Below are 27,263 nucleotides of genomic sequence, written 5' to 3'. Positions count from 1 at the left end.
TACCCAAAGCAATTTATAGATTCAATGAAATTCCTATTAAAATACCAACAGCATATTTCAGAGAACTATAATAAACATTTCAAAAATTTATATGGAACCAAAAAAGACCCCAAGTGGCTGCAGCCATCTTGAGAAAGAAGAACAGAGTGGGAGGGGTCACATTACTGGATATCAAACTGTATTACAAAACCATTGTCATCAAAACAACCTGGTATTGGTATAACACCAGACATATGGACCAAGAGAACAGAACAGAGACCCCAGAAACAGACCCACCCCACTATGGTCATTTAATATTTTACAAAGAAGGCAAGAGCATACAATGGAGTAAAGACAGTCTCTTCAATAAATGGTGCTGGGAAAATTGGACAGGTACATGCAAAAAAATGAAATGAAAGTAGACCACCCACTTTCACAATACACAAAAATAAACTCAAAATCGATAAAAGACTTAAGTGTAAATCGCAAAACTATAAAAACCCTGGAAGAAAACATAAGCAATAAAGTCACAGACATCTCACATAGTGTAATTTTTTACTGATAAATCTCCTAGGGCAAGAGAAACAAAAGAAAAAATAAACCTATGGAGCTACATCAAACTAAGAAGCTTCTGCACAGCAAAAGAAAACAGCCTCAAAATACAAAGGAATCCCACAGTCTGAGAACAAATTTGCCAAGGATGTGTCTGATAAGGGGTTAATTTCCAAAGTATACAAAGTACTCATACTACTCAGCAAGAAGACAAACAATCCAATTTAAAAAATGGGCAAAGGACCTGAATAGACATTTCTTCAAAGAGGACATACAGATGGCCAAGAGACATATGAAAAAATGCTCAAGGTCGCTACTCATCAGAGAGATGCAAATTAAAACCACAATGAGGTATCACTTCACACCTGTCAGAATGGCTGCCATCAACAAATCAATGAATGGCAAGTGCTGGCAAAGATGTGGAGAAAAGGGAACCCTAGTACATTGTTGGTGGGAATGCAGACTGGTGTAGCCACTGTGGAAAGCAATGTGGAGTTTCCTCAAAAAGTTAAAAATTGACCTGCCATTTGACCCAGTGATTCTACTTCTAGGAATATATCCTGCCGGAGCCCGCCGGCAGAGTCAAATGGTCCTGAGGAAGGGGTGAGGATGGAGAAAAGACAGACACAAAAAAGATGGGATCGGGAGGGTTGCAGTTCGTGACTGCTGCCAGGTGCCAGCCCAGAGTTTATTTTCCCAGCTCAATATATACAGGCACTGTTGATTTTGCTGAATAGCACCCCTCCCCACATTCCTACAAGGCTGTTTGAATGCTCTTTCAGAGTAAACACCCTGCCTCCTGCAGGAGCTCAGACCTTGGTAACTATCTTTATCTCGGCTTCTAATGGGAACTTTTGGGGAGGATTGAGTCCTTGGCTCCAGAGCCTCAGGCTATGTGGACCATGTCCAGACACATAGAGGGCTCTCAATATCAAGGGTCATTGTGGGGAGGGTCGAGTCCCTGACTCCAGACCCTCAGGTGGTGTGGACCATGTCCAGACACGTCACCGGCTCCCAACAATATCCTAAGAATCCTGAAATGCTAATCAGAAAGAATATATGTACTCCTATGTTCATAGCAGTGCAATTTACAATAGCCAAGATCTGGAAACAGCCCAAGTGCCCATCAGTAGATGAGTGGATAAAAAAGCTGTGGGACATTTACACCATGGAATACTATGCAGCTCTAAAGAAGAAGGATCTCGTACCATTTGGCACAGTATGGAAGGACCTGGAGAATATTATGCTAAGCAAAATAATCCAGGCAGAGAAAGACAAACATCACATGATCTCACTTATATGTGGAATCTAAAGAACTTAATAAACTGATGAACAGAAATGATTCAATGACATGGAAGCATAGATCAGATTGATGAATCTCAGAAGGATGGAGGAGGGCAGGGGGAGTGGAAGAGGAGAGAGTAATCAAAGAACTTATAAGCATGTATGCACAACCCAAGGACATGGACAATGGTGTGGAGAGGAACTGGGAAGGGAGGTGGGATGGGGTGGAATGGATCTTTGAGGAGGGAAAGGGACATCTGTAATATTTTGAACAATAAAAAAAGAATAATTGTGTTTATGAATATTTGATGAGTTTCTGCAAAAGTTCCCTTGTATACGTCAGTAGACAGTTATTATTTAACTTAAGAAAAAGATGAAGACACTATCTAAAATAAGTTTATTCAATTAAGGCCTCAGGGAAAGGGGAATAAATACTGTACTCTTCAGCAAGTACTGTTTTCAGAATGAAAGGTGATATCTTACTGTCCTGAAAATGTCAGTAAAATGTCTTTGCTCATATATTTGAAAAATGACTTGCTCCCAACAGTATTTTCTCTGTAATCCAACATAATAGTTAACACAGTATAATTATTACTTTATTAATATTTGTTATATAAATATTCAGTGTATTTTGTTGACTATTGTCTGTCGAGTCTTTCCTTTGCCTTCAATTATTCCTTTTTTTCCCCCCTTCATTTTAATTCCTTCCATCAACTGGATTATTTTCTATGACCAACAAACTTGCTATAATGTTTCCCATATTAAAACGCATATACAAACATGGGTAAATAGTTACCCAATAAATAGTAAAAGTATGATCTTCACATGAAAACATTCTGGATATTGTCCAAATTCCTGATGGATTAGCATAGGTTTTTTTTGGTGTTAATTTTCCATGTTCCACACAATGTCACTATTACATAATTGCTCCAACTATACAAATCATTTCTGTCAGTGGTAATATATAAATTTGGTGTATATTCTGTGTGTGTTCAAGAAGAAGAAAAGCTTGTGAATGCACAATTTTTCTGCCATATCTCTCTTTGCAGAAAAAGACTTTATACAGAATGATGTTACTCTACAACAAGGAACACTCTAAATATTTAAAATTAAACTAGCTAGTCATTAGATTTATTACCAGAGATTTAAGTAATATCTCTTAATCCACCACTCATTATTCTCGCCCATTCAATATTAGAATGTATCTAACAAAGAAATGCAGATATTTAGTTTATTCTTTTTTTTTTTAATATATCTTTTATTGATTTCAGAGAGAGGAAGGGAGAGGGAGAGAGAGAGAGAGAGACAGAAACATCAATGATGAGAGTCACTGATCAGCTGCAGCCCGCAACCTGGGCATGTGCTCTGACCGGGAATCGAACCCCGATCGCCTAGATCCTAGGTCGACACTCAACCACTGAGCCACGCCTGGCTGGGCTAGTTTATTCTTATAGTCAAATTTCTTGAGACAGAACTATATAGATTCCCCCGAGAGTGTGAAAAATCTTTCCATTGCAATTTCTAAATAACCAACAAGAGTATAGCCTTCAATACTAAGAATGTGAATATTATAACTGCTTTATGTAGAATAAATGTTGGATAATACAATCCTTTTCACACTCTCTGTCTTAGTCTGCTAGGACTTAGCATAACAGAATACTCCAGACTGGGTGAGTTAAACACAAGAAATTAATTTTGTTGTGGTTCTGGATGCTGGAAGTTCAAGATCACAGTGCCAGCAGTTTTGTTTCTCCAGAGGCCTCTCTTCTTTGTAGATGGCAGCCTTCTTGCTGTGTCCTCACATTACAATTTCCATGTGCACATGCACTCCTACTGTCTCTTCTTAGGCAGACAGTCATCATATTGAATTAGGACACACCCTTATAACCTCATTTAACCATAATTACTTCATTCAAGCCCTGTCTCCAAATGTAGTGACATTGGGCATCAAGGCTTCAACCTATTAATTTTTGGGAGGATACAATCGATCCATAACACTACGCCTTCAGGGTAATTTGTTGTTTCCACAGCGTATCTAATTCCATAGCTTCAGGTCTGGTTACTCTGCAAGGTGTGATAAAGGAACTCCAATACAATTGTTACAGGATAGCAAGAAGCTAGAAAAATCCCAAGGCAGGAGGAACAGGGAAACAGACAAGAAAATTAAACAAGGCCAAGAAGTTTGGACACCTCGCAGCTGGCTAGTAAATAACAAGCCATTATCTGCCCCAAGCCAACAACACTTGAGAGCAAATGGTTAAAAGCCTCCCTAACCAGAGAATGCAGAGAGGAGGGAGGAATGGGAAGGAAGAGCCCAGTTTTACCTCACTCCACTCCCTAAGCGGAGAAGCCAGCAGTCTAGGGGTTTGGCAAGATAAAATTGCTAGGTGCATCTCACTATTTCTGGGAAAGCCACAACAAAGTAAAAGAGGGGGAGGGGGGAGCTTGAAAATTAATCTGTACCAAGATATTCAGCAGGGGAATTTTAAAATCTAAAGACAGAAAATATATAAGGCAGAATTCCCCTACTCCACTTGCTCTTCAGATTAGCTAAGAGCACATCTGAGCTTCATAAGCCAGATGTATAGATTCAATTGCCTGGCTTCTTTAATAAATTTGTTTGTTCTACTTTCTTAATAAATTTGCTTTAACACAACGCAATTATCTGGAGTCACTTGTTCAAATTCACTCAAAGGAGCATGACAAGAATCCAGGTGGGGATAGTCCTCTCCCTCTGATGCAGGGGGCTGTGGGATAACACTTCTCTGGTGTCTGTGAGAAGTGCCTGCCACACAATGATGATAAGCTGTTTTTTGTTGTTGTTGAGGTCCCTGAATACTTTGTAAAAAAACAGCAACCCCACTTCTGTGAGTTCCTATAGAAGACTGGTAAGAGATTTTCCTCTACTGATGTTAAAAAAAAAAAAAGTGTTTCATGCAATAAGAAGTTGTGCTGATGAATTAATTATTGTGCCATTCAATGTTTACATTGGGGATAAAGTAAGAAAATAGACATTGCTGATTCAGGACTTAATATTCAAACAGAATAAACCATAGGGATTATGTAATGTTATTGTAGCATATCTGTGCTGAAAAAGAAAAATTTCATTTAAAACACAACAAACTATATCCTTGATTTTTCATTTCCTAATTCTTTTAAGTAATTATCCATAATTTAATGCTTTCAAAAACCAAAATACATATCAAGGACTAATTTTAAAACAAATTTACCTGAAGGAAATCTATTAAAATTCTAGAAATATATTTCAAATGAGTTTCTTACTAATAAATCTAATAATCTTTTATTAATTAATTCAACAAATAATTACTAAGTGCTTACTAGTATCCCAGACACTGGTTTACATTCTCAGGACTTATCAGTAAATAAAACAGAAAGGTCACTGTCCTTGGTGAGCTTATATTCTATCAGAAAGAGACAGATAATTTACAATGAGCATAATGAATAAACAATCACATGGTAAGTTAAAATGTGAAGAGTACTGTAGAGATAAAGAAAAATAAATCAGCATGGGGAAATTATAAATGTGGCACTGGAAGAAGTTAACATTTTGAATATGGAGCTCAGAGTAGGTTTAATTGAGAATAAATATTAGAGCAAAATTTGAAGCGGGTGATAAAAGTAGACATGCAATTATCTGGCATAAGGAATAGCCAATGCAAATGTCTGGAATATTTGAGAAAAATAAATAAGTTTGGGAGAATGGGATGAATAGATGGAAAAATAGTAAAAGATGAGGTCAGAGAGAAAATTTATAACTACATTATTTACATCATAGAATCAGGTATATATATTTTAGGGGAGTAAGGGGATTTTATTGATCAATTCCACTGAAAGAACAAAGGAATCCACTTTAATTTTTTTATTCAATTTTCGCATTTCATTATATTAAGGATAGATATGAAGCAGAATGATATATATTTGGCAATAAGAAAATCTAGATACATTAGGGATAAGTATTTGAATAAGCATAAGACTGTCAAAATATTGGACTTTTTCCAACTTTTTGTATGTTTGTAGTTTTGCATGTTATATTCTCCTTCAAATCCTTTTTTTACTTAGATACTAAAAAAATCTGAAACTGATAATGTAGTAGGCATGTGGTACACTTGTAGGTGGTAGGAATGACACCAGGTGTCAGGCCAGTGGGGTCAGACCAAACTTGGGTCCAGCAACCTCAGTACTTGGGTTCTGGCTAGGAAAGAATTCAGAGCCAAGACTCAGACTGCAAGAGAACATTAATTTGGTAAAATTAAGGAACTGGAAGTAGTAATTCCTAGAAGAAATGGACTTAGGAAACAAGTTATAGAGACAAAGGAAGGGCTTTTGGGTCTTGGTAGTGAAGAAGCTAATGCTAATGTGCCTGAAGGGGGAGGAGGGAAAGAGAAGGGGGAGGGGAAAGAGAAAGACAAAGGCCCTGGGCTGCTCCCAGGAGGGAGAATGCTGGGTCTTCTGTCCTAATGGTTTTAAGGGAGGAGATTTTAGGGGAGGTCCCAGGGGAAGATCTCTTTGTAATATTCAGCAGCTTTCCAAGTGTGTCCTTTCAAGGTCGTGGTCTCCACTGATTGCTTGGTTGGCACCAGAAGGGGGGTATCATTCAATGCAGCTGGTTCTGAGGTCAGCTGTGGCTGGTTTTGTTGCTTTTCTGGGCTTGGAGCTGGAATACAACTGAGGCCTAGGGAGGAAAGGTCAGGGGGTCCAAACTGTGATTGGGAAGAAAGGCCACCCTGGGGGTGAAGTCCCACCCTACAATTGTCCTTTGCTATGCATCCAGGGCTTTCCATCCTGGTGACCTTCTGAACCTGACACATCATCCTTGTTATGTTCATGTCTGTCTGCCTATTACATACTCAACTAAAATTGAAAACAATATCATTAGCCTTTGGATTACACTCTCTAGTAGACCACAGTTTTCCTCATACCAAGTAATTTAGAAATGGCCAATGCCAAAGTCAGTGTCCTACTATTTTTTTTTCCTTTTGTGTTTTCTGTGGACCTCAGATACAGACAATTAAGTTAATTACTTTCCCTTTCATGGTCCATTATCCCATGGTTCGTGTAAGGTCCCACTTTATTTTTTCCCTTTTATTTTACTAGTATTTCTGTATTCGCTGTTCATGTCTTCGAAGTTATGTGTTTTTCATTTACTACAAAGAGCAAATCTAAAGTGATAACTCAGTTGTATACCTATTCAAACTGAGTAAATAAAGAATCTTTTTTCCAAAGGTTTATATTTTCTCTGAAATCTATGGTGAATTCAGATCAGTTCAATATTTTAACAAAAAGGAGATGAAATGTAATGCAAATTTATTATGCCCCTTGTCAAACAGCTAAACAAAATAATTAGGTCAATTCCATTTAGTACTCTGCCAGGCAGGTATTTAAACTACACTTTTATAGACAAAATGACACAAATTTGAGTAATTCCCTAGTGGATTTCATCAATGTGTAAATATAAAAGTATCCAGTTACTACCCTCTCTCTTCATGTCAATGGTATATTATCTGCTTTGAATTATCCAAATGACTGGTAAAACAATCGCTTGTATCATTTAAATTTTAACTTATGTATACCTTTTCTCTCTCTCTCAAAACCAGAAAACAAAGAATTGAGGTAGAACTTTACCTATTTATGCATGGCCACAAAGTGCAAAATTCAAATTATATATGGCTCTATTAAAACTTAATGTTCTTCTCAAAATTATATTTCCATAGACAATTGAGCAGTTGCTTGCTTAAACAAGCATTGAAACAGGTAGAATAAAATGTTCCCAAAAATTGCTCCATGGAGTCAAGTTCTGCCAGAACTATGGCTTTTATCAATAAGTAGCTATAAAACAATGGTCCAGAAACTAACCTGACTATTTTGAAGTATGTTTTTGAGAACTAAAGCCACAAACCACAGAGATAAAGTCAATACCTGGTTAAGAAAGTCTCTTCCTGCATCCCATAATAAGTGCTCCACAATCCCAGAACATTTCGCTTTGCTGACAAATACTGAACTCAGTATTCCATAAAAGGAAAAAGCTTGCTAATCTACATTCTGATTGGTTAACCCCAGCAAACTCCCTGTTCCCAAGCAATAACAACCCCTAAGTGCCACATTTGGTAAACAGAACCTGAGACCCTGTCTCAGTGTCCTCCCGGGCTGCAGAGCCTCAACAAATCTGCCTTTGCTTTTATCAGTGTCCCAAGTATAAATTATTTACATCAGGAGACAAGAGCTCAAACTCATTGGCAACAGTATCAGTGATCAACTATGAGGACCATTCCCTTGTACAATATGAAGAACTGCATAAACCACAGTCATCCAGTTGTGTAACAATGAATTTTATTTAAATTATATGCAGTTGTACTTCATATTTGGCAAAGAGAATTTACTGCATAAAGAGGTTGAGTTTAACTCTCATACACAATATTAACATTTTTCTTAAGAGCAACTCTAACAACATAGAAACTTCGCTTCTTTAATAAGAGCTTTTCTCCTTTCTTTCCTTTTGATTCAAGGTGAGTCATCTAGAACCCTGACTCACCTGCCTCCTCCCTTGCACACCACTCCCTTAATCATGAAGCCCTCAAGACAGTAAGGTTCTGATCAGCTTCAAATAATGTTAGGAACAAAGCCTTGGGTCTGTTCACCACACAGTTTTAGTCCAACTAGAGATAATATCTAGACCTCAGTTGTATGTCAGTTCCACACCCAGAAAAGCAGTGAAACCAGATGAAGCACGCCATGGCTGACATCAGGACCAGAAACACTGATCAGCTACCCGCCGCCCTAGCAATGACCAATCAGCAGGGACCAGACCCTGACCACCACTCTGACTCCTCTAGTCACCATGATTAATGATTTTTCCCCTATATAACCCATCCCTTAAAAGCCATCTGGGAGCCAGGTCTTTGAGCATTAGCTCATCTATCTCCAGAGTAGGTCATTTTCTAAAAACAAACCCTTACATTCTTCCCTGCAAACCCCTGTTCATGTTTTCTCGGGCTTTGATGAGCACAGGCAAACAAACTCCTTCAGTCTAATAACACAACCGGACTCCATAATTGATGTCTAATAAATCTTTATGTATAAGGTGAGAAAAATATGATCAGGAACAGCAGGATAATTGCAAACTGAGTTTTAGGTCTGCTTTTAGTGCAGGAAGAAAATTTAGATATCAATTGGCTTAACCTTTTCCCTTTGCAGTGTGAGAGTGAGTTAAATCCTTTGCCTAATGCTATCATGGTAAATGAATCAGGTAACATTTAGAATGCCAGTTTCAATCCCTAGACTTTGGTTAGTGGTCTCTCCATCACTGGTTAATATTAAACTTATAATAAAATTCTTAAAAATTCTTAGGAAAATTAGTGTGACAGATGTATGGAGCCTCTTTAAAGTGGAATTGGAGCTATCATCCCAGAGGGACTGCCTTCCCGTCTTACTCCCCAAACCTTTGGAATATTAAAACTTTGCAAAATAACTCTGGACTGAGCATAAAGCAAACATCTGTGCCGAGCTAACAAAAAGGAGACACGATGACTATCATCTGAAAATTAAAGGCATTCTTTAGAATTAGCATCACTATTTCAGTTTATCTGTATCTCTAGAAATTTCTTCCTTAACTTCACACACCCGTAAAAATTCCTTTCTCCTCTTCGTGTAATTTTTCTTCTTCCCGTTCTCATAAATACCCCAGGCCTTCACAACCTAATTGGAACAGTACATGGTTTTTCCTGAATCAGTACTTTCTTTTATTTTCTTACTTTTTTAAAATTAGAGTTGAAATAAATTATTTTTAACTTTATTTTTATTGTCAACACTATTACAGATGTCCTTATTCCCCCCTTTGCCCACCTTCACCCGGCCTCTGCGCCCCTTTTTCCTTCAACCATCACCACACTGTTGCCTGTGTCTGTGGGTTATGAACATATATTCTTTGGCTAATCCCAATCAGTGCTTTCTGAATTGCTATTCTTTTGGATTTCAAATGCTTGTTTACTCTCACTTTTGCCTTTTACTTTTCGGTTAACACATGGTATACAGGATGGGTAGAAGAAGCATGAAGAGATTAAAAAGTAGATTGTGTTAGATGAAGAAATAAAAAATGAAAGAACGGAGATAAGAGATGTACTAAAACTCAGGACTTGGTTAGCACATTGGAATTAAAGATATAAATGGTTCAAAGAAGACTGGGTTCTATGCTTGCGAAATGAAGAACTATTAAGGAGACAGACAACTACTATCGGAGCTGGAGTGTGAGTAACAGAATTCATTTGGTGACTGCAAAACTGTAACTATGTGTAATGCTTTTCACATACATGTAAGAGGTGAATGACGAAATTGAATTGAAACAAATACTTTTCAATAATTTCAAAGATTTCTTACTGCCTTCAGTAAATTAGCAGATTCTCTAAAACTTTTAAGATGGACTGAACCACTAAAAATTTTTCATGATTTCAACAAAGAGCTAATGTCTTTTAAGGTCTTTGGAGCATTCCCATACATAAGAATCACATCTTCTGACATAAAAACAGTGTAGATTTTGTTTCTAAATAATAACTTAATGGCAAATGACTTAACTGATATTAATGCATTTGTCATATAGGTTTTGAAAGAAATTGCTGGGCTTTTTTTGCTTAAACAAATAGTAATTTTAATTAGTATGTCATTTTAATTGTGTTATCCTTTATGGAGAAATTTACAAAGATATCTCTTGCAGGGACAAAAGAGCTGAAAATCTAAGGAAATGAAGAGGTCAATATTATTAATTTTCCAAACTGTAGTGAATATATCTCAATCCTACACAAATAACTAATTGGTTTGTTTGCCTCAGGGACAGTGTGTAATACACAAGCTTCTGTACTCCTTGAGCATCAGGGAAGACTTTTTATATTTATTTGATTAACATTTAGATATAGCAATTTGGTTAATTTAAGCAGTTAGGGGGGATTCCAAAAGAAAAATCATTAATTTGTAAACAGTAACATTAAACCCGAAATGAAAAATAGTTTAACTATTGCCCTACACTGGAAACAATCAAGTATGTGCTTGGCTTTCTGTTGCCTAAGCTTTCTACTGCTTATTGATGAGGGTATCAGGATTAGTAGATCACCTACAAAATTTACCATATTAAAGTCTGATGATATTACTTTAAAAACAATATACACAGGACTTTTAAACCATTATATAGTTTTATAAAACTGAACACATACTATTATTTTATAGGGAGAACAATGGCTTTGTCTTACATTTAGAATTATGCTTATAATAAAGCAAACAGCAAATCATAACAGACTAGATGTATTAGAACTTAGCTTTTAGTGAAAATTAGTAAATTAGTCCTTCTTAAGTGTCACAATGGCTGCACTGGAATGTGGTAATGTCCTGGGGCCTGTAAGCCTGCCTATAAAGCAAGTTTCAGAAGGTGTATTCAGCTTAAGATAACAGAAGAACGTAGCCTGTTAAACGGAGCTGTTACGTAGCTCCATTCTTTGCTTTCTGCTCTTAAGATAATATCAGTGACTCACAACTCCAAGATGTCTTACAGATCATTTTTTTGTTCCAGACAACCTGGCCATAGTCACATAGACCCTGGCAAGATGCTGCCTGAAGCTGACTAAATCAGATTACTGAAGCTTGTCTATGGACTGACCAATCAACACAGCCCACCAGCCTGAGCCCCTTACTCATAATTACTCATGAGTTTTGCTCTGTAAAACCCCTTGTCTGTAAACCATTGAGGAGTATGGATTGTTCCAGCACATGCTGCCTGCTCTCCACAGTGTGGCGCTATACAGTAAACGCCACCTTCTTTCCCTGCGCCCCTTGTGAGTATAATTGGCTATCCACAGTGTTGGGTGCAACAACTCTTTGCTTGGGTTACAATAAATATATTTTTGAATTAAGATTTTATTTTGGAATATATTTTGATTTACAGAAAAGTTGCAAAGATAATACAGGGAGTTCTCATATGTCCCTCACCAAATTTCCTCTCTTTAACATTTTACATTTCCATGGTACATTTGTCAAAACTAAGAAACTGATATTGGTCCGTTATTATTAACTAATTCCAGACTTTATTTGGAGTTTAGCAATCTATTTATTATTTATTTATTTAATCCTCACTTGAGCATATTTTTCCCATTGCTTTTCAGAAAGAGTGGAAGGGAGGGAGAGAGAGAGAAAAACATCAATTGGTTTCCTCCTGCATGCGCATGCCCCCGACCCAGGCTGGGGATCGAGGCTGCAACTGAGGTACATGCCCTTGGCCGGAATCAAACCTGGGATCCTTCAGTCCACAGGCTGATGCTGTAACCACTGAACCAAACCTGCTAGTGTGGGAGTTTAGCAATTTTTTCATTAACTTTCTCTTTCTGTTCTGGGATCCAATCCAATGTGATAGTTTCTCTGCCCCTTCCTTATTTTTCATGATCCTTTGCAGCCCTGAAGAGTAGTGACCAGATATTCTCTAGAATATTCTCTAATATAGGCTTGTGTGATTGTTTTCTCATGATTAGACTCTGACATTTTTTCCAAAAATATATCATTTGAGTTGAAGTGCCCTTTTCCTCACTTTATATGAGATTACATGTTATCCACATAATGTGATTGGTGATGTTAACCTTTCATCACTTGGATAATATAGTGATTGCCAGATTTCTTCACTAAAAAGTAACAATGTTCCTTATCTCTCCTTTATTCTTTGAAATATAGCCTAGCCCTCCCTCAAGGGGGGAAAGGGGGCTAAATTTCACTTTCTAGCCAGGGGAACTACTATATTTGTTATTTGGAATTCTTCTGTAAGATAGATTTGACAAATAATTTTTTGAACAACTTATAAATGTCAAAAAGCTTTCCAAGGACCCATGTATTACAAATAGTGAATATCAATATATCTTTCATATTTACATTATAACTTTTCAAAGTATAAAATAATACAGATAAGGTTGAATTTCCCAAAGCTCATCTTTTCAAACATTCTCCTTCCTACTACCTTTGAGTTAACCACCATCTGGGATTTGTCATATATCCAATATTCTGTTATTTTATTTTACTCTCTATTGTAGTCTTAAAATATATTGTTAGATAGAACAAAGGACCCAAGGTCTGGGTAGTATTTACTAAATGTTATTCTTGCTATATGTTAAAATGTAACACAGAATTTTGCACACCAGCTGTAAACAGGATAAGCTTGATGGGAACCCCACCTGATAAGTGTAGTGAACTGCAAAGTAGAAATCAACATGTAATTGACCAAATAGTACGTATAAGAAATAGCTGTTTCCTTTCAGAGAGGCAGATCTTTGGGTATGAATCCCTTGTCTCCTTTTCTTGCTGCAACTAACTATCTTGTGGCAACCACATCTTGTTTTTAAATAGAATGCCCTAAGCAGTGAACCCCTTGAGATTGGTAACAATATTATATTGTTTTGTGTATTTAAATTTTTCACATATAAATTTACACTTTTTAAAATCTTTCCTTTAGTCTTCCTTTTAATTTTCTATCTTATTTTAAGATTCATCCATACTGATTAATTTATTAATTTGGCTGCTTTTCTGGTTTGAATATAACAATTTTTTTCCTTTACTGATGGACTTTGAGTTATTTTCCATTTGTGGGTCTTTAAAAACATTACTTAGTGAATAGCCTTATAAATTTCTCCTTGGGCAAGTTATTGTGTTTCAACTATAGCTATAAGAACAGCCTAAGGAGTGTGTGTGTATATATTCACTGCCTTGGCTGGCCCCCAGATTCGTCTATCTCTGAGTGGCAGATTCTGTGTATATGTGTATATAGCCCTTTATAGCTCTTAAGATCTCCATTATATAGTGAACATTGAAAACTACTATTCTCAAGTATATGCCTGGAAGTAGAAATTTGTGATGTTTAATTATATTAGATAGTTCTCTTGAAAGTGGTTGTACCATTAATATGAGAGATTAGTCACCCCCACATTTTTATCAACACTTAAAAGTGACTGATTTCATCTTTTCCTTAAAAAAAGTATTCCACTGTTTTAATGTATTCATCTATGACTGCTAGCAGGTACTTCATGGCCATCGAGTCAATGTAATTTTGTCTTAAGTTTGTAAGTGATAGGAATACACTCTAATGCAGGTTTTATTAGCTTTAAAGGACACAAAATGGCAATACAGCACCTAGCCAGACAACAGTTGCATCAAGAGGTCTTACAACATGTGGAGTGTACCTTCAAGGTACACCTGCCCTAACACGGGATGCCTTAGTTGTAAAAAAGTGAATTTGAAGTGGACAGTTCCTCTACATTCCTAATGTATTTTTTATACTCTGCTTGGCACCTAGCCTTTTGGGGCTGCCAATTGTGATCATTGCTAGTACAGAGGCAACTTGTCTTTCAGGAATTTCACAATAAATCATTCTGATAACCAAGTATCAACTAAGCAGTTAACATTACATATTTACTTTAAGTTAATAATTCTGGGGAGCAGTGTTCGGGGAAGGTAAATCTAGGATTATGTCCCAGACTCTGGCAAGCAGAACCAGAGAATGTAGAGGTATTCCTTGGCAGCAGCTGTAAAAATCGAGGTTCAAAAACAGAGGTAGGAGCTTATTTCTGGCTAACACCAATAATTACAGTCCCATGGGATGCATCTATACCCTAGGTGGCAGCCCCAAAAATCAAGGCACCAGATATTTGTAATAGCTTCCTTCCTGGAGATACTGATGCTCTGGAGCCAGGCAGAGGGAGAGCTCAAAGGTGCCTTGTGCCAGTCTCTCCAGGGGAATGTTCCAGCATGCTCCTAGAGACGCTTGTTTAAATTAGATGCCTGCCCCACAGACCAACAGGTTAATAGAAGCAGGCGAGTGTCCTTCACTTTAAGTCTGGGAGAGACAGGCTGCCTCTGAGCTGGGCCCTGCTGGGTCAGTTAGAGCCAGGGAGCCATTTATGAGCAATTTCTCAGGTGCTACAGTCTTGTGGATCTTGGTATGCCAGCCTCCATTGGTTTTCAAAGTTAAATGTTTTGGGGGCTTCACTCTCAAGTGTGTCTTAAAAGTTGGAATGTCCCTTGCAGCCAGGGTCCTCAGTTGGTTGGAGTGTCCTCCCATACACCAAAAGGGTTGCCAGTTAGATTCCAGTCAGGGCACATACGTAGGTTGCAGTTGGACCCCTGCTTTGGGCACTTACAAGAAGCAACCAATGGATGATTCTCTCTCACTTCAATGCCTCTCTCTCAAATCAATTTTCTTGAAAAAATTGGAATGGTCAATGTGGAGTTTGAACCCTTTGCTTCTCAGGGAGAAGCCCTGGGTTTTGAGCTCTCTCCCAGTTTTGGGATGCATGCTGGGAATGAGGTTTATGGCAAGATCCTGTCCCGGCCTCTCTAACCCACTTCCATGTGGTTTTCTTCTTGTTTTCCTGATGTGTAGCTGTCACTCAGCCAGCTTTTAGGTTTTTTTAAAGAAGAAATTTTTCCACATGTACCTGTAGACTCAGTGTGTCCATGAAAGGAGATGAGTTCAAGACCTCTATCACCATCTTGAACTGGAATCCTCCGGAATTTATATTTTCTTTGTGTCTTAAATTGCCCTGTCAAAATTTAAAGTGGCTTCACTTCCCAAACAGAAGCAAATCCTCAATGAAGTTCTTTCACATTCAGGCTTTAAAGAACCCCCATAAGTAGAAATTTATCACAATAAAACAGACAAACAAAATAATACATGGAAAAATTATCAAGACTGAGTCCAGGGAAATAACCAACTGCACAGTCATGCACAAGAGATTTCATGTCCATTATTGTATACATACTATAGAATTCACTTATATAAATGTATTTTATATGTTAATAAAATTAAAAGGTTTAAAACATAAGTATCAATTAATAAATAGCCAAGCATATTTGAAAAGGGGCAAATTTCTACAACTAAAAATATAATAATTAAGAAATAATCTTGGCCATAAAAAAGAATGAAAGCTTACCATTTGTGAGAGCATGGATGGACCTAGAGGGTATTATGCTAAGTGAAATAGGTCAGACAAAGACAAGTACTCTATGATTTCACTTATATGTGGAATCTAAAGAACAAAATGAACAAACAATATGGAAACAGTCTCATAGATACAGAGAACAGACAGATAGATGGTTGCCAGAGAAGGGGTTAGGTGAAAAGATTAAGAAGTAAAAATTGATAGTTACAAAAAAGTCACAGGGATAGAAAGTATAACAAAGGGAACATAGTCAATAATGTTGTAGTAATTATGTATGGTGTCAGGTGGATACTTGAAATATCAGGGGGATCACTTTGTAAATTATATGCTTGTCTAACCACTATGCTGTATACCTAAAACTAATACAAAATAATAATGAATGTAAACTGTATTTGAAAAATAAAAAAAGAAAAGAACCTCAGTAACAGAGCATGATAGCTAGTTGGACTGCAGAACATTAAAAGTAAAGAGAAGATCTTAAAGTCAAAGAGAAATGACAAATTGCCTACAAAAAGTAAAAATTAGACTAGCAGTTTTTTCTCAATAGCAACAATAGAAATAGGAGTCATATATATCCACCATTCAACTAGATGAAATTAAACTGTAAATTTAGAACTATGTATCAAGGAAATGATTTTATTACTATAAAATATAGCTATTTTCAGTTCAACCAAATAAACTCTCAATACAGGATCTTCTAAATATTATTGCATATGGAAATTCTAAGATGCAAGGAAAAAATGGCTATCAAAATTTTAACAATTACATGGCTAACGCAAATAAATGTTGACTTTATATTATCATAATGATAATGTGATGATGTCTAATTTATGAGTTTGTAAAAAACATAGAACTAGAATATTTGATGATATTAGCTAATATCCCTCCATGCCTAGACCAATGACTCCCATTATTGAAAGAATTAAGAGGGTCATTATAAAAAACAATTCATGTGTTGGAATGGTTCAGGAGGTTGATGAACATATTGATTAATGTTAACATACCAATATAAAAGGGCTTTATTGCAAGAAGCTAAGCAGACCAAAGTTAGCCTTTTTGGAGAAGTTCTGCATATTATAGACCTGATACACTGACTTTCTAGCCTTTCTATTGGCTTTAGAAATTTTTTTGCTTTCTTGATATGCTTCAGTTGTTTCCTCTTGTCTCCCTATTTGTCCTTTCGTGTTTTTCTAGAGTGTTTCTCTGTAATATCACCTGTCCCTTTAGAATACTACTTGAACAGCTGCTTAGGTCGAGAACAACACGTTTTGCAGTTTTAATTGAGTGAATCTCTTAAGATATTTTATTATGAGCATTAAAGTGCTTTAACAGAGTTTGCGTATAAGAGAAAGTTAGTGTTTTTCTCACTGTTATATGTATATACAGGGTGTACCAAAAACGTATACACACTCTAACAGCTGATAGCTCAATCCAGAGGAAGCTTTGAACAAAGGAAATTCGTTCTAAAAGACAGCTGGAAGTTTGAAAACACAGTTGAAGTACAAACACTATCTTTGTAATTATTCAAAGTGTGCATATTCGCTCTGTGTTCCCCCCCAAAAATATATACACACTTTAACAGCTGATAACTCACTTAATTTTCACTCCTTTTCTGGTTTAACTGATTTGAAATAATGGGTGAAGCCAGACTAAGCTTGGAACAAAGAAAATTTATCCACTAGACTTTTTTATGAGGATACATAAAAGGTAAAGCTTATGGTACAAAACTCACAATAGTTAGTGAATTGAGGGCACACAAATACCGGACAAAATGATTCTTGATGTTTGCAATTCCACTTCTTTGCTTTACCAGCAGAGCCTTGACCAGAATGGTCATCAGTTTGAAAACGCTTTGACAAAAAAAATTATTAATTTCTGTAGATTCCTTTAAAGTTTGAAAATGAACTGTATGTTAATAAACATTGATTTATAATTATTCAAAGTGTGTGTACATTTTTTGGACACCCTATATTTGTGTCACACATCACATAACATCAGAGGAGGAAATGTGGTACAGTAGAAAAACACAAAACCAGAAAAAGTTGTTTCTAGTTTTTGCTCTGCACTCATATGCTCTGTTTTCTTCTTAATTCACCTAACCTCTTTGGCTAATACTACCTCTTCCTCCTACCTTGAGGTTAAAAAAGACATAATAGCTATTAAATTGCTCTGAAACAGTTCAAAATGCTATTATTACCAAAGAATAAGCTTATCAAAGAAAAGACACAGCTAAATTCTGCAGCCACTTCACTTATTTTTTGTCACTGCCTAGAGAATTATTCAATCAAATGTTGTGCTATCCACTTTAGAATGCTCCAAGCCTTAAAATGATCAATATTTTATTCCCTTCTCTTTCTATTTGTCTCATGTAGCTTTGATATGTGTACAATGTTAAAAGGGAAAAAAATAAGAGTTTGAATGTGTTTCCCACATTATGATAGGGTCTGACACTAGCTACAATGTATGGGTATAAGGTTCAATATAAAAAAATTCTAATTACTCATAAATATTGTTCTAAATAACAAAGTTATACTGAAGAACTTTCATGCTTGGAAGTGTTTATAAATTAGCTCAGACAAATGTGTAGAACCTATGAAAGCAAAAGATGGCTTACATTCTATATAAATGTTTTTCCTTTATACAATATTTGATAAGATCAGTCTATGGTTTCACAGATTCAAATTTCCTACTTTATAAAGTTCATCAATTCTTCATCGAAGTTTTCCAAAACTTATAATTTATTTTTTCTTCTTTACTTTGTTCTTTAGCTACCTGTTTATCTGGACCAATTAAATTATTTTACCTGTCTTGGAACACATAACTTTTCCTAAAAAAAATTATTTGGTCATTTTTTAAATTTAAAATGCTTATCTTAAAGTTCTTCTAGCAATGGCAGATTGTGATTTTAAACAACTCTTCCTTTGAGAACAGGTAGAGAAGTTCAAAGAAATCATTTTTAAAAAATTGTTCTTGAAGTTATTGAAAAGCTACCAAAGCAGTAAAATATTATGGAGACAGGTGAGAGAAAAACAGAAAGAACACTGGCATTTGTTGTTACTTCAAGTTCAATTATTTTTCCAATTCCAAAGTCATGGCTGAGAACTTGAGAAACTGAGTAGTATTTTTGAGGACTCAAGCATTAGAAGAAAATTTGGAGTTTGAGGCATATCAAGAAAGAGTGACCATAGTTAACCATGAGGCTTAATGTGTTCTGTGACCGTTAACATCTACTCCAGCAGCTTGCCCCTAAATATGAGGTAATTTTATATAAACCTCAAATTATCTCTACATTTTGAAAATATGCAACAGCAGGTAGTCAATAAAAAGAACCAGGCATATGTAGAAACATGAATTTCAGTTGGCAAGTCAAGAGAAACTATAGACAGTAAAAAAAAAAGAAATTTTAAATCTCACTGGGAATCCAGGTATAAACTTTAGGATAAAAATGCTTGTGATGATTAAGAAAATTTTTAAAAATTGAGAATTTAAGTCAAAAACTGAAAACTATTTTAAAAAATGGAAATTATGTAACTGAAAACTACAATATTTTAAAATTTTTCTCACTGATAGCTTATTTAATCAAATATTAAGCATAGCTGAAAGCAAGTACATTGTAAGACATATTGGAAGAAACTACCCAGAGAAAAAGGATAAGCTATAAATAAAACTGTGAAAAAGACATACGGGACATCATGAAAAATTCTAATATGTGTACTTGGATCCTTAGAAGGAGATGAAAAAGACAGTATGGCAGAAGTAATATGGAAAGAGACAACTGCAAGGAGAAATCTCAAGCATCAACTATCAATACAAAGAATTGAATAAATGCCACAGATCCTTCGTAGAATAAATAAAAATAAAACCACAATCAGACTTATGAAAATAAAATAAGAGTAAATCTTAAAAGAAGGCAAAACAAAATGATGTTTTTATTCTGAAGTTACAAAATTAAGACTGGACTGATGACTTAAAAGAAGCAATGGATATCAGAATAGAATAGATTAATATATTTAAAGTTGTGAGAGAAAATAATTGGCAACTTAGAATTATGTAACACATTAATATATATTTAAAAAAAGAAACCAAATGACTTTAAAGAAATAGAAAGTACTAAGAGCTCAAAGGCCAATCTAACAGGTATTAGGCATTATGTAGAGTAAGCTGGGGAACTGGAAGATAGATCAGAATAAGATAATCTATCTAGATCAAAATGGATGAAAAGTATTTTTAAAATATAGGGGATATGTGAAATTCTATTAGTTATTTCTTGCTGTACAATGAATTACCACAAACTTAATGCCTTAGAACAACACGCATTTATTATCTTGCAGGTGCCATGAGGCAGGAGTATGAACATCTCACTGGGTCTTTGCTAAGGATTTCAGAAAGTTGCAGTCAAGACATTGGTCAAGCTCTGTTCTTTTATGAAGCTTGGGATCCCCTTCCAAGCTCATGCGGCTATTGGCAAAAATCTAGTTCCTTGTGGCAATAGAGCTGAGGTACCTATTTTCTCACTGAATGTTGGCTAGGGACTGCTTTCAGGTTCTAGAGATTTCCTGCAATTCCTCACCACATGGCCCTCCCCCAGTTGACCTCTCTCTTACAGCAGGGAAGTTTAATTTTTCAAGGCCAGCAGGAGAATCTCTCACTTTGCCTGCTAAGGTGGAGTGTTATGTAATGCAACATAACCACAAAAGTGACCATTCCATCACTTTTGCCATGTTCTATTGGCTAAAAAAAGTTAGCTTTCGCCCGGCAGGGCGTGGCTCAGTGGTTGAGCGTCGACATGGGATCCAGGCGATCGGGGTTCGATTCCAGGTCAGGGCACATGCCCAGGTCGCGGACTCAATCAATGACTCTCTCATCATTGATGTTTCTATCTCTCTCTCTCCCTCTCCTTTCCTCTCTCTGAAATCAATAAAGGTATGTTAAAAAAAAAAAAAAAAAAGTTAGCTTTCACTCTCATTCAAGAGGAAGGAAGAGGAAGGAATTACATAAAGAAAGGAGGTGAGAATCATAAGGTCACCTTAGAATCCTGTTTACCAAATGAATAAAATACAAAGGTCTAAAACACATGTAACTTGAATTTGAATAAGAAAGACCATATAGCAATGATGTACATCAAAGATGTGGAGGAACCAGAACTCTCATGTGCTACTTCTGGTGGGAGAGAATATTGCTGCAGATACTTGGAAACACTGTCTGGCAAGATCAGTTAAAGCTGAGCATTTATATATAATAACATCCAGCAATTTCTGTTTTTGGAACATACCAAACATAAGTTATATGATCACCCAAATATGTAAGAGAATGCTCTTCACAAAGCAATTTGCAATATACCTCTTGTTCTGCACTGAATTGTGTTCCCCCCAAATTTCTGTGTTGAAGTCCTTAATCTCTAATGTGAATATATTTGGAAATAGGACCTTTAAAGAGATAATTAAGGTTAAGTGGGATCATACGGGTAGTGCTATATAATTCGATATGATTTGTTTCCGTATAAGAAAAGAAAAAGACACAAGAGATGTGCACAAAGAAAAGGCCCTGTAAGAACACAACTAAAGAACGGCCATCTGCAAGCCAAGGAGAGAGGGTCTCAGGAGAAATAAAACCCGCTGGAACCTTGCTCTTAGACTTCCAGCCTGCACAACTCTGAGAGAATAAATTTCTGTCATTTCAGCCACCCAGCTTGTGTTTTGTTATGGCAGCCCTGTCAAACTAATACATATTCAAGTCGAAAATTATCCCATGCCCATCAGAAGTGATCAAATAGATAGTGCCGTTACTTGAAGGATAGGAATGAATTAGTGCTGCATATGTGTAGGGAAAGAGCATTCCAGGCAGAGAGAAGAGCTGGTGAAAATGTCCAGAGTTGGGAATGTGCCAGAAAATTTTGAAGAACATCAGGAGGTTCAATAGGAGTAGAAGGAATGAACATAATGAAAAATGTAAGAAATGCAAATAAAAAGGTTGAGTTGGGGGATAGGTTATATGGGGTGTGCAAGCCATTATAAACACCTTGGTGTTTGAAAGGAGACATTTGGAAAATAAAAATGACATTATGACTTATTTACTAGAAGGATTACTCTGATTGCTGTGTTGTGAATCAACTGCAGGTGGCAAGGGTAGAAGCAGGGACAAGTCAGAATGCTGCTACAGTAATCCAGTGTAGAGATGATGATGCTTTAGGGCAGGCTCTTAGCTCTGAATGCAGCAAACAGTGGTTGGAATTCAGATACATTTTGAAAATAGAGACAAAAAATAATCTGACAGGTTAGATATAGTGTGAAAAATAGAAAGCAAACAAAAAAAAAAATAGGATTGCCATCAACTAAGATGACAAAGCCTGGGTGTGGAATAAGTTTTGGTGGGAAAATTCAGTCTTGAACATGCCGTGGTACAATGTCTCTTAAGCACCTAAATAAGAATGCACCTTAGGCATCCAGAAGAGTTTATCACTGTTACATAAATAACACCCCAAATCAAACTGGCTTAAAGCAACAACCATTTGATTATTTTTCATGATCCTGAGGAACGACTGATGTTCACCTGTCTGGTTTTTGGACTTGCTTGTTGGGAGACTCTTGTACAGATATAGGCAGTTGGCGACTGGCGCTGAAATGTCCAATATAGCTTTATTTAAATATTAGTATTGTGGATGAAAAGGGCCACATGCTAAGCTGACTAGCTCAGGGAGAGCCTGTGTGGCAGCCTTGCAAACTCAGAGACCTAAAGTACCCACAAAGGATGGTCTGAAATGAAAACTTCTAAGCTAAAAGTAGTTCATGGTGGGTAGTCATGTCCTAAGCTTGTACCTTCCCAGACAAAGGTCAATCTTTACCTGAACTGAGCCTATTATCTTTTTGCATCTACGATAACATATCATTGGAATGTCAAAGTAATTTTCCCTTTTCTGAACTCCTCAAAGCACAAGCACTTCACTGCAGAGACCACAAATCCCCTCATTGTTATTGAGTTAATTGTTGACTGTTAACTATCCTGCACCCACCTAAGTAAAAGAATTGTGTGTCTATCATTTTACTCTTTATCCAGTCCCTGAGGTTTTCCCACTTTGCTTTCTCTGCATTCCTAATCTACCACCAACGGATCTCATATAACCCATTTACGTCTCCCCTTTTGATTGTAACGTATAAAACAAAGTGCAAAACTACCATTCTCTAGAGCATTATCTCAATCTGTTGAGATTCTGCTTCCTGGCAGTGTTGACAGGTAAGCTCAAATAAACTCAAAAAATTCTTCACAAATTTGAATGTTTCTTATGATAACAGTATTTTGGTCTGGATGGCTGACTATCTGGGACATGGACCAAGTGGGTTTCTCTCTTCTTTATGTGACTTTTTCGTGTGGTCTCCTTATTTAAGCTTCCAACACAGTAGCAGGACCACCTAAATGATAGGTTAGGGCTCCAAAACCACAAAAACAGAACTTGCCAGGCTTTCCTAAGGCTTAGGACTTAAACTATTACCACTTATTGCTGCTGCATTTATTGGATTAAGCAAATCACATAACCCTACCCAGACTCAACGTGGCAGTGGTCACCAAAGGCATTCTTCATGAAAGAGGATGTGACTCACTGAGGCCCACTTTGGAGGTTAAATAACACAAGCACATTAGATTTGAGATGTCTATTAGGCATCCAAGTATAGATGTCAAGGAGATTGTGTGACGTATGAGTTGAAATTTTAATAGTGTAGTCTGGTTTGGAGATATAAATTTCAGAGTTTTGGGCATGTCAAGTAGATGAAATCACTAAGAAAGTGTTTCACAGCAGAATAAGTGAAAATCTTTCTATTACATATTTATCAAGTTTTAGTAAACGAGGCATTTCATACTAAACAGAAAGTAGGTTGGTATATAGATAGTGTGCGTGTGGCAGAGCAGAAAGTATGTGTGTTTTAATTATGTGGCAACCTAGTGCTCATTGTATTATCCTGTTTTGTGAGCTTATTGTACTACTTAGTTGATGTAATTGGAAATAAAATAATGGTGTGTAACTTAACTGAATGTACACTGTGGCCTTGGGGTAAACTAAATGGGGGGAAAAGTATCCTGCTGTGATCCATTTTAAAGATCTCTGAAAAAAAGCCATTAGGAATTGTCAAAATATCTTGAGGGCCTGATTTGCCTCATTAGCATCAGCTGGATACAAAGAGTCAGAGGAAGTGGCCTTAGGAAAGTTCAGTCAAGGTATTTCTAATTTGCTAGTGAGCTCTCTATCACCAGCAGTGCCCATCCACCGCTGTACAAATAGTACAGCAACAACCCAGACGTGTTTGTGACCCATTCTAGTTCAAACTTCCCATGCTTTTTCAGCCCCACTCTATCTGAAAGATTAAGTAAAATGCAGGAACAGTTACTGAACTAGAGGGATAATCTCTCACTTGCATTTGATAGTTTGGGAATACAATGGTAATGGCCAAATTTGAGTGTGGCAGTGAGAGGAGAACAGGTCCCCTCCTGCTTGTGAGAAGATGCTCTCTGCAGCACTTCTCTGACCCTCACCTTACCCCCTCAGAACATTAAGCAAGAGCCAGGCTGGCTAGGAATGCCTGGAACAGAGATGTCAGCTCTGCTTTTGTTTGGATTCACTTTCCTTCGGTATGAAATGCTACGGTAGGCAGAACTAAAGTTTTGATATAGGCCTAGTGTAAGCAGGTAAATGACTTAATCTTAATCTATGCAATGCTTTAGACATTAGGCCAAAATTAGGCTAGACATAGGGGGTCCTTAAAGTCCCTGGGGTACAAATGACTCAACTGTTAACTCAGGTGGAGCTTAGGGGCAAAGGCATTTTAGTAAGAGAGAGTGTGTTTGCATGGGGGTTCCCTCTTCCTTGTTCCATGAGGAAACTAGTTTAAATAGTAAGTGGCTGTCTAAGAGTTAAGATTTCAGTAATCTGAGTACCCCCAAAATGCTATTTTAGTAATCTTGACAACTGCTTTAAACTATGGTCAATATAGATAGTTCTTTATGAATAGAACGAAATCATTTCAATTGCAGGTTTTCTCTGTTCAATATAAAAGCAGAGTAGATAGACTAGTCACACTTCTTATGTGACTGTCAAAATTACACTGAGCAACTTTACTGGTTACTTGTGAAGCTTGCTATGCATCACTTATTTGGGAAGAATTGGGCTCAAGGGTAATGTGTGCCGATTTGGTGAAATTCTCTTTGCACATCATAATTCTTCGACTTAAAACAAACTGAGCCCCTTTGAAGTCATCTGTTCCTGCCTCTTATGATGCTGATTTTTGCTGTTGTCAGGAACAATATTTTTTCTTATATCACTTGTTTGTTTATTCTTCCTTCAATGAGAAGAAATCAATCCATAACAATCTTTACCAGTAGGGTGTGTGTGTGTGTGTGTTGTTGTTGTTTTTGATATTGGTTCTGGTTTCTGTCCACTCATTTAGGGGGTACCCCAAAAAATGTATACACACACTTTTAATAATCATAAATACAATGTTTATTAAAATATATTTCACTTTCAAAATTGAACTATCAGCTGTTAAAGTGTGTATACAGTTTTGGGGACATCCTGTACATTTGAAGTACAAATTGATATGCACATCTCCAGTTCAAATTTTCAATCATATTAATGAAATTTCCCAACGGTGAATGTATATATAGATTTTTTCTCTATTCAAGTATTTCCTTTCCAGGATGCAATAAAATCATCTCTGTTAGCTATTAGCTTTTTCCACCCAGGTTTTGCTTCTGAAGGCTTATTAATGTTAGACATGGGACTTTTGGAGGGAGTCAAGCAAGAGTGAATGAGAATAGTTTGTATCTAACCTCACAATAAACTAAGTGCGTAGTATAGGTGCTACTGATAATTTACTTCTGTATTGTTCATCACAAAGCTTAATAGTATTCAGTGGTTGGGAGGAAGTAAGAATGGGACGACTAAATGTATATTTACCTTCTTAGGGTAAAATGAAGCATAAGTAAAACAACAGTTATTTTCATAAACTCTGTTCAAGTTCACACATGGGTTGGTTGTAAGTAAAAGGCTTTGGTTTAGTGTTATTTAAAATGTTATTTTGTCTTCATACAAATTTTTATAGAAATTTGGAAAATGTTCAGAACTGCTCTTCCTGATCTGGGCTCACGGTAATGTGGATTTATGGCCCAAGGCCCCACCTGGACTCACAAGCTTGGGAAAAGAAATCAACTGAAACTGTGATTAAGCTCTGACCTTTACACAAGGGGATGTTTTGAAATTGCCCCCAGTTCCAGGAATGGAAACTTAAGATGGTGCCTGAGATAAATTCACTAATGCTTGTTTCGGCTTCTGTACGCAACCGTTTTCGCAAGACCATTAAAACAGCTCATACCCCGCCCCCCAGCCAAGGAGAATATGGTTTTTTGCTTTAAATACTGCTAGTGTAGGGGACAGGGGATGGCAGATTTGGGTGCGGTGCCCTTGTGGTCCACTAGCGCAATAAACTTTGCTCCTACATTTGACTCTGAGTGTGGCGATCTTGTCCTTCTTGCTATTAAGCTATAACATTCCAACAGTTTGAATTCCAAGTAGACTCTTTGGTTGCTGTTTTAATCATTTTGGATTCAATTCTAGTTCTCCATCCTGATTTGTATTATTTCATAATTTGACCTGCTTTCTGTTTGGAAATTTGTAGAGCTCTTTTCTCTGAAAATTCCAATTCCCCATTTATGACTAGAGAAAAATAATTGCAATCTTAATGCTGAAAATGAGCTTATGTTCCATGCTTATGGAAACATCTATTAATATACCTTCTAGTTTTAAGTTCACAAGTCCCCTGTGAATTCTTTAGGGGCATAAGCCTCTCATGCAAGTGTAGAACCACTAACTAGCAGAGATCGTTCTTTCATTTCACTAAGAATTGAGAACCAAGGCCCCGCCTTGATGTTATTCTTTCCCTACTACTTGATCCTTTATTTTCTGGATTTGACCAAAAGAAAGGTAGAGTGGAAAAAAAGAAATAAATTAATCCCTAGAAACCAAAGAAAAATAATAAAGTAAACTAGACTGGAACTGAGAACTGGGGCCAGGTATTCAATGGCCTGACAACCATGTTGGTTCCTGATTACAAAATCCCCAACTGGTCTCTAGTTTCTGAAATTCTTTTGCTTCCATTCCCCAAATTGAAGCACATTTTTCCTTGGAATACCATCTCCAGAAAACTCCTCAATCCCTAAGCTCAAATCCTCCAATTTATAACAATTTACTAAGGTCTCAATCCATAATATTCCCAATCCTCTCATATTATTGATTACTAATTCTTATTCCTCTTATCCATGTATGTGAACTATATAGTATAAAACAAATATAATGTCATATAAACCTTATTTCTTCAGGTTCAGCATGATTATAAATGATATATTGGTTGTTGATTTTCCATAGTTCTTTTTGTTATGAATCTACTATGAGTCCAATGTATGTAAAAGCTGCTGGACTAATTCATGGTCTCT

Source organism: Miniopterus natalensis, chromosome 1, assembly GCF_054644295.1.
Source record: "Miniopterus natalensis isolate mMinNat1 chromosome 1, mMinNat1.hap1, whole genome shotgun sequence".
NCBI lineage: Eukaryota > Metazoa > Chordata > Mammalia > Chiroptera > Miniopteridae > Miniopterus > Miniopterus natalensis.
Note: the sequence above shows the minus strand (reverse complement) of the source record.